This window comes from Capricornis sumatraensis, chromosome 2, assembly GCF_032405125.1.
Source record: "Capricornis sumatraensis isolate serow.1 chromosome 2, serow.2, whole genome shotgun sequence".
Lineage (NCBI taxonomy): Eukaryota > Metazoa > Chordata > Mammalia > Artiodactyla > Bovidae > Capricornis > Capricornis sumatraensis.
In genome coordinates this window covers 211,019,616-211,028,789 of record NC_091070.1, presented here as the reverse complement: position 1 = coordinate 211,028,789, position 9,174 = coordinate 211,019,616, and positions in this window count along the sequence as shown.

Below are 9,174 nucleotides of genomic sequence, written 5' to 3'. Positions count from 1 at the left end.
GGACTGCAAGGAGATCCAACCAGTCCATCCTAAAGGAAATCAGACCTGAATATTCATTGGAAGGACTGATGCTGAGGCTGAAACTCCAATACTTTGGCCACCTCATGTGGAGAGTTGACTCATTGGAAAAGACCCTGATGCTGGAAGGGATTGGGGGCAGCAGGAGAAGGGGCCACAGAGGATGAGATGGCTGGATGGCATCACCGACTTGATGGACATGTGTTTGAGTCAACTCCGGAAATTGGTGATGGACAGGGAGGCCTGGCATGCTGTGATTCATGGGGTCACAAAGAGTCGGACACGGCTGAGTGACTGAACTGAACTGATTGTGACTCTGAGCTATGTTTTCTGTTGTAGTCTATTTAAAAAAAAATTACAGCCCTGACTCATTAATGAATTGACACTTTCAGTTTGAAAGAAGAGTGATTTGTTGTATTCCAATTTTTATCAATTTCCAGGAAAAGTTTTCTGTTGGTTATTGGCCTATTAATAGCCAATATGCTTTTTCACCTTAGGATCATAAGGTGAGATTACAATCTTTTTGTTACTGTAAGTGTTCCAAATTCTGGGAGATGGTAGGGACAAGGAGGTCTGGTGTGCTGTAGTCCATGGGATCACCAAGAGACACAACTTAGCTACTGAACAGCAATAAATGTGCCCCAATGAGAATGAGGGCCTGTCATTAAGGGAGGAAGCTAGAATGATTGTTGAAGAGCATCTAGTAGTTTCAGAAGAAGACAACTTCATTTAGCTTTTGATGAATTGTGTGCTTACAAGAGTCAGAATTTCCTAAACTTGTTTATTCTAGTGGTACTTTTTATTGTGATTAATTTTAGTTGTACCATTTTTGACAATAATGAAATTTCCTCTGAAAAGTAAAATTGTTTCTGTGAGTATTTTTAATGCTTTAGGAAGATTTAACTCGGTCAGGTCAGTAAAAACGTGGAGGTACCTTTATTTTCTCATTCCATTCTAAAGAAACCAAAGTTGCGATCTGGAAGGTTGCATTAGAGCTGTAATTGGTTCAAGGAAGAACTCAAATTAGCAAACCCATTTCCAAAGTCTTACTGATCATCAGTGATAGGTCAATGTGCTTTTTTTTATACATACCAAGTAAAAATAAATGTTTAAAGCGTGTATGTTTCATTTTTAATTCCTGACTTTATTGGACTTTTAACTGGTAAACTATATTCCTGATCTTATAGTTTAAAGGGGCTTTTATTACTTTGTTGTTGCTGTTCATTTGGTGAGTCATATCCAGCTGCTTGGAACCCATTGACTGCAGCATGCCAGGCTTCCCTGTCCTTCACTATCTCCTAGAGTCTGCTTATTGAGTTGGTGATGCCATCCAGTCATCTCCTCTTCTGTCATCCCCTTCTCCTCCTGTGCCTAATCTTTCTCAGCATCAGGGTCTTTTCCAATGAGTTGGCTCTTCACGTCAGTTGGCCACAGTATTGGAGCTTTAGCATCAGTCCTTCCAGTGAATATTCAGGATTGACTTCCTTTAGGATTGACTGGTTTGATCTCCTTGCTGTCCAAGGACTCTCAAGAGGCTTCTCCACACTGCAATTTGAATGCCTCAGTTCTTCAGTGCTGAGCCTTCTTTATGATTCAACTCTCACATCTGTTTATGACTACTGGAAAAACTATAACTTTGACTATATGGACTGTTGTTGGCAAAGTGATTTCTCTGCTTTTTAATATGCTGTCTCGGTTTGTCATAGCTTTACTTGCAAGGAGCAAGCATGTTTTAATTTTGTGGTTGTAGTCACCATCTGCAGTGATTTTGGAGCCCAAGAAAATAGTCTGTTGCTCCTTCCACGTTTTCCCCATCTTATTTGCCATGAAGTGATGGGACTGGATGCCATAATCTTAGTTTTTTGTATTTTGAATTTTAAGCCAGCTTTTTCACTCTCCTCTTTCATCCTCATCAAGAGGTTCTTTAGTTCCTCTTCACTTTCTGCTATTAGAATGGTATCATCTGCACATATGAGGTTGTTGATATTTCTCCCGGCAGTCTTGATTCCAGCTTGGGCTTCATCCAGCCATACATTTTGCGTGCTATACTCTGCATATAAGTTAAATAAGCAGGGTGACAATATACAACCTAGACGTACTCCTTTCCCCATTTTGAACCCATCTGTTGTTCCATGTCCAGTTCTTACTGTTGCTTCTTGACCTGTATACAGGTTTTGCAGGAGGCAGGCAAGGTGGTCTGGTATGTCCATCTCTTTAAGAATTTTTCACCGTTTGTTCTGATTCACACAGTCAGAGGCTTTAGCATAGTCAATTAAGCAGATATTTTTTTTGAAATTCCCTTTTTTTTACGATCCAACGGATGTTGGCAGTTTGATCTCTGATTCCTCTGCATTTTCTCAGTCCAGTTTATACATTTGGAAGTTCTCAGTTCACGTACTTTTGAAGCCTAGCTTGAAGAATTTTGAGCATTATATTGCTAGCATGTGAAATGAATGCAATTGTACACTAGATTGAACATTCTTTGGCATTCCCTTTCTTTGGGATTGGGATGAAAAGAAACTTTTTCCAGTCCTGTGGCCACTGCTGAGTTTTCCAAATTTGCTAGCATATTGAATACAGCACTTTCACAGCATCATCTTCTAAGATTTGAAGTAGCTCAACTTGAATTCCATCACCTTCACTAGCTTTGTTCATAGTAATGCTTCCTAAGGCCCAGTTGACTTGACATTCCAGGATGTCTGGCTGTAGGTGAGTGATTATACCATCGTGGTTATCCAGGTTATTAAAACTTTTTTTGTATCGTTCTTCTGTGTATTCTTGCCACCTCTTCTTTTTTTTTAAGTTATTAAATTTATTTGTTTTTAGTTGAAGGATAATTGCTTTACAATATTGTGGTGGTTTCTCTCAGACATGCCGTGGTTTGAAGCCATATAGCAAATTCCCATTGGCTATCTGTTTACATATGGTAGTGTATATGTTTCCATGTTATTCCCTCCATCCATCCCATCCTCTCATTCCTCTCCCTCCCCCTGTGTGCATGAATCTGTTCTCTATGTCTGTGTCTCCACTGCTACCCTTCAGATAGGTTCATCAGGACTGTCTTTCTAGATTCTGTACATATGCATTCATACGCAATATTTGATTTTGTCTTTCTGACTGACTGCTCTTTGTTTAATAGGCTCTAGGTTCATCTACCTCATTAGAACTGACTCAGATGCATTTCTTTTTATGTTGCCACCTCTTCTTAATCTCTTCTGCTTCTCTTAGGTCCTTGCTGTTTCTGTGCCCACTTGGAGATGGTTTTGTCACCACCTCGTGTATAGTGTTTCATACCTTCGTCCGTAGTTCTTCAGGCACTCTGTCTACCAGATCCAATCCCTTGAATCTATTTGTCTCCTCTATTGTATAATCATAAGATTGTATTTTGTTGTAAACAAAAATCATCTCCTAGAACTATTTCAGTGTCAAAGCAAAATGCTAATTTAAAAGTTTAAAAGGAACCAAGATTACCTTGCTTTTATGCTTGCTGTTATTTATTTTTGCATTCTGTTGAGTTTGTGTTTTTTCTTTTGATCCTTTGTTTATTAAGAGAGAAAAACAGTGTCAAAATTATTGGAGAACCATAACTTCTCAGGTTGAAATTACAATTGACAGTATTTTATTTCTGAAAGTTATCATTTATTGAAATAAAAATATATGAAATTAATTGAGTAATATATTGGAAATGAGTAATAGCCCTTTCATAATGTTCATTTATGTAGCTTCCTTTAATTGGTTCTTTAGTTGGTGGTTGTACCTTAAAGTAAAATGATTCTTGTGTATAGTATACAAATACCAATATGCCACTAAATCGAAAGCAAAAAGGAGGACAAGGCATAAAAGCTCATTTGAGCTCATGAAATTTATTTTCATATTCAAACACAAATATTGTACTTAAGTGCTTTATATAACTTCATTCTTCTTTCTGAAAATCTTAACAGCCTACCTGCATTTAACCAGTATGCTCATTTTATTTTTTCACAAAGGAAATTTATGTACTGATCACATCCCCGTTGCACAGATTTTCCCTCTTACTAGTTTTTCCCTTTTTTGAAAAAGTATTTGTTTATTTGGCTGCACTGGGTCTTCCCAGGTGGCACTCGTGGTAAAGAACTTGCCTGCCAGTGCAGGAGATGTAAGAAACTTGAGTTTGATCCTTGGGTTGGGAAGATCCCCTGGAGGAGGGCGTGGCATCCCACTCCAGTAGTCATGCCTGGAGAATCCTGTGGGTAGCGGAGCCTAGTGGGCTATAGCCCGTAGGGTTGCAAAGAGTCAGACACGACTGAAGTGACTTAGCATGCACGGGTCTTGCTTGCGGCTCTCAGGATCTTCAGTCTCTGTTGCATCACACAGGATCTTTAGTTGCAGTATGCAAGGATCTAGTTTCCTGATCAGGGATCGAACCTAGGCCTCCTGCACTGAGAGCACGGAGTCTTAGCCACTGGACCACCAGGGAGGTCTCCTCCCTCTGTTTTTTTTTTTTTTTAATAATTTTTTCTTATTGGAATATAGTTGTTTTACAGTGTTAATTTCTGTTATACAGCGGAGTGAGTCAGTTATATATACACAGATAGCCACTCTTTTTTAGATTCTGTTCCCACTGTTATTCCCTCTTTATTGAATCATTCCTAGGAGTATGCTATAAGCTGTGATAGACTTCATCTTAAAAAACAAAAACTACCCCCTCCAAAAAACTACCCAAAACAAAGAAAGCAAAAATACAGAGTCAGAAGAACTTTTCAGTCTCGATTTTAGTCCAGTTTCTGCTCATTTTCTTTAATTTAGAGCAAAACTCCTCTGTAGAGTTGTTTGTACTTAAAGTTCTCTCCTCTGAGTCTCTTTATGGGATCACCCCACTCCAGCTTTTGTGTATGCATTTTCCACTGATAAAGCTCCTGTCAAGAAGTTTGTTTCAGCTTTGCCAATATTAATAATCAGTCTTCAGCCTTCATTTTTCTGTGTTAGCTCAGCAGCATTCATTAAGGTTGGCCACTTCTTTCTAATTGAAGTATTTTCTTCACTTTGCTTCTATAATATCACCCCCCTAATTTCCCTCTTGCCTCATTGGTTGTTCCATTTTACTCTGTTTCCCTGATTCCTTCCTTTCTACCAGATTTCTAAAAGTTGAATGAAGTATCTCAGGACTCTCAGCTCTCTTCCATCAGTAATAAGTTCAATCACTAGGTTATCTTAACTAGTCACATGAACTTGAAGTACCATCATTTCATCTATGACTCCCAAATTTATATATCATTTTTTGACAATAGTTTCTTATTTACCTCGTTAATATGTTCAGTTGCCTTCTTGATATCCCCATTTGCAAGTTTTGTAAGGTTTTCAAAATTAACAGGTCCAAACCAAACTATTCATGCCACCCCTCTCAGTCTCTTCCTCCTTTAGTGTTTATGTCTCAAGACATGGCACCCTTTTCTGCTATTTTTGACTCCTTTCATATACAGCTTCTCGTATACCACGAAATGCCTCTATTTTCAAATTATATCTAAATCTGAGTACTGTTCCTCACATCCACCATTCTATCCTGGTCTGAGCCACCAGTTTTTCCTTGGATTACTGCAGTAGCCTCCTACATGATATCCTTGCTTCCCTTCTTCACTCCCTGTAACATTTAACAGCTTTAAAGTAGTCTTGCTACTTTACATCCTGTTCCTTGTAAAACATAAATCATATTATTTCCTTTTTGGGATCTTTTTTATATAGTTTGGAAATTCCTAATATATCTGTCCTCCTGCATTTTCTCTTTTATAACTTTTAAGAACTCTTCCTTACACTTACTCACTTCCAGCCATATACCATTTTTTCCCTCAAACATACCGATCCAGTTCAGTGTCTAAAAATTAGGTAGGAATCTTTTGTGAGAAATTTGCTTTCAAGTGTTTCATTATCCACTTGTATCCCCAAATACAATTTAGTGTTGCATTTTTTCTGTAGATGTAGGCTCTGAGAAACAGAACCTATTTCTTTTATTTGGGCCACAAGGATGAGTACAATTCTGTTCTGTTTAATTCTATATGCTAATATAACTAAATAATTTAATCTCATATACTTTTATTCAGCCTGTAGATTTATTGTGTGATAACTATCAAAATTGCAATTCAAATTAGATAACTTAATAGCAAATGCCACCTCTGAAAATCTTGAGTGCATTCTCAAATGAAAATAAATTTTGTTTTTTCAATAGATAATAGATGTGCTTGAAAACTCAAGATAAAAAAGGATATGCTTTGAAAGTTAGTGTTTCTGTTTCATAGCCACCTGATTCTGGTGTCACAGAAAATCAGTGGAAGGTATATTTAACGTATACACAAACATACACATAAATTATAAAACATATAGCAGTGATAGCCTAATATATATATGTATATTCTTTCTCAATTTAGGTATTTTTACTAATTGACTCTGAGAACTCTTATAAAGCTGCCTCATTCTTTTTACCAACTATATAATATTCTGTTATAGGTATGTACTATAGTTAATTGAGCCTCATTGTTGAACAGATAGACAATTTCCAGTCTTTGCTGTTTATTCATGTTCTTTTTCATAGATCTTTTGAGAAATGTCTATAGGATAAATTCTTAGAAATTGAATTACTGGATCAAAGGTATGTGTAAAGTCTCATAACTATTGCCTGGTTACTTTTTTTTTTTTTTTTTTTACTGATTGTGCCATCTTATACTTTGCCTAATAGGGATTATAATAGGGATTCCCTACTACAGGGATTGGCAAACTTTTTTTTCTCTTAAGGGCCACATAGTAAATATTTTAGGCCTTACAGCTCACATATGGTCTATGCCACACTCTTCTTTGTGTATTTTTTGGCCTTGGGCCATAGTTTGACAGCTTTGGCCAATAGCATAGCTGCCAGGCTATTATCAAAACCTTAACTGCATTATTAATTTGTATTTCGTTTATGAGCAAAGTTCAACCTTAGTGTTTCCTTTCCTGTGAAATGTTCATTTAGATCCTTTGCTTTCATAAATGTATTTGTTTTTGGCATCTTTCCTGAACTAAGAGTCCGATATTCATCCATTAGGGAAAGGATCTGTTGTGATGTAAAGTGCACTAAAATGTTTTTGACAGCTTTGTCTTTGATCTTTTGGTTTGCCTTATGTTTCCTTCTCGTTAGGAATTTTTTATAATTACACTTGGTCTTTTACTCTTTTACTCAGTCAGTCTTTTATTCTAGGTTTTGTGTCATTCTTAGAAAGGCTTTTCCCTAAAAATAATTCTTCCATTTTTTTTTAATAGTGGTGTTTTATTTTTTTATGTCTCGAAGTTAAATACATCTGGACATTATTTTGGTGTGAGTTAGAGATCCAGTTCTTTTCAGATGGTTCCCCTTTCCTCCCAATATCATATCCTGAATTTAAACATAAAGATTTTGGAAGTCTCTTGGCAATATTACTTTTTAGATGATTTCTTACATACTGTAGTACTTAGATTAAAATGTTGATCACAAGAATGCATATTCTTTCATTCGTTAAACAGTTACTGAGTATATACCATGTGGTCAAGTAGTAAGGATAAACTTCTGTAGAGAAGGCTATAACCATGACCTTTGGTTGCCTTATGATCTGGTAAATTTATCTCACTATGTGTGTGTTTTAACACCCTGCTTCTTTATATTTTCTCCCTATTCTGTTACTGGGAAAATTTTCAAATAAAACAGTCTAAAGAATAAGAATAGTATAGTGAATATCTGTGATGTTGTACATACTTTCTCGTCCCTCCATGGTTTTCTCTGTGTTATACTATGTGAAAGTAAGTTGCGGAAATTCCTATGAGTTTACCATCTTTATTTAAAATCAATTAGTTACATGAAAATGGTGATTTTCTAATTTTATTATTTTCTCTGTTTCTCTAGTTGTCTAAAGAGAGGGAATCATAGCTATCTTTTTCATCATCATATCCTTTAGAACCTAGCAGAGTAGTTACCATGAAGCGATTTCCTAATAAATAGGTGCTGAATGAATGAATGAGTACTTTTAGGCCAAGGGATATTTTTGAAGGATTTCAAGTGAAGATAGAATGTGGAATGGTTAATGGTTTCAAAAGATAATTCTGATATCTTTATGAAGGGGGCAACTTGAAGAAAGCTTTCATTTGGACCCTATATTATATAGTTAGGACTTGATTAGAAGTAATCCAACTCAAATCAGTTTGAACAAAAAGAGAAATTTATCCTGGATCATGGAACTCAGGGAATGATTTGAAGATCCAGCCACATGAAATAAAAGCAAAGCTGTTGGTGCCACTAATATTTTCAGTTTTTGCTTCACTCTGTGTTTTCACCAGTTCTAGTTTGTTTGCTCATGGACCAATTAAATATGGTTTGAGGGCAGGATTTGTAAGAATATGGTTGCCTGCTAGATATCCTGTGGATTGAGTTATAGTGCACTGTCAATAGGAAGAGATGTGAAGTGTTGGAATGGTACCAAAGAAGGAGATGGATTTGAAAGAGATATTAATACAGTTAACAGAATTTGTCCCAAGAGAAAGGAAAATTGGAGTGAGTCTTTTTTAAAAATCTTGATCAGTCTGCTGATTTGGCATTGCTATTAATTAAGTGACAGAAATAAAGTACAAGAAAGTATTCTTGGAATGGGAACATGATGAATTTGATTTTAGAGGTGTTAAGTTGAAGGTTCTTAGGGGTCCGATAGAAGCTAGTTGAATATAGACATCTGAAGTTTGGAGGAAAGTTCTAAGCTAAAACATTTGGGAAGTCATCAGCAAAAGTCAAGGCTATGATGGTGAATAAAATGGTCTGAGTATATAAAATTAGAAAAGAATTGGAATATTGAACACATAAAGTAGGAAGAGAAGAATGGAATAAATTAATAGAATAGTAAGTGAAGTGAGTGAAGTCTCTCAGTCGTGTCCAACTCTTTGCGACCCCATGGACTGTAGCCTACCAGGCTCCTCTGTCCATGGGATTTTCCAGGCAATAGTACTGGAGTGGATTGCCATTTCCTTCTCCATAGAACAGTAAGGAAAATAGAAAATAGTGCATGTCAAAGAAACCAAAGTATTTTATCTGGGAGGGATATGACACATAAAGATTGAAAGAATAATTGAGTTTGGCCATGCGGAAATCATTGATCTTAATGAGAGAGGTTCCAGTGTGAAATTGGGAAC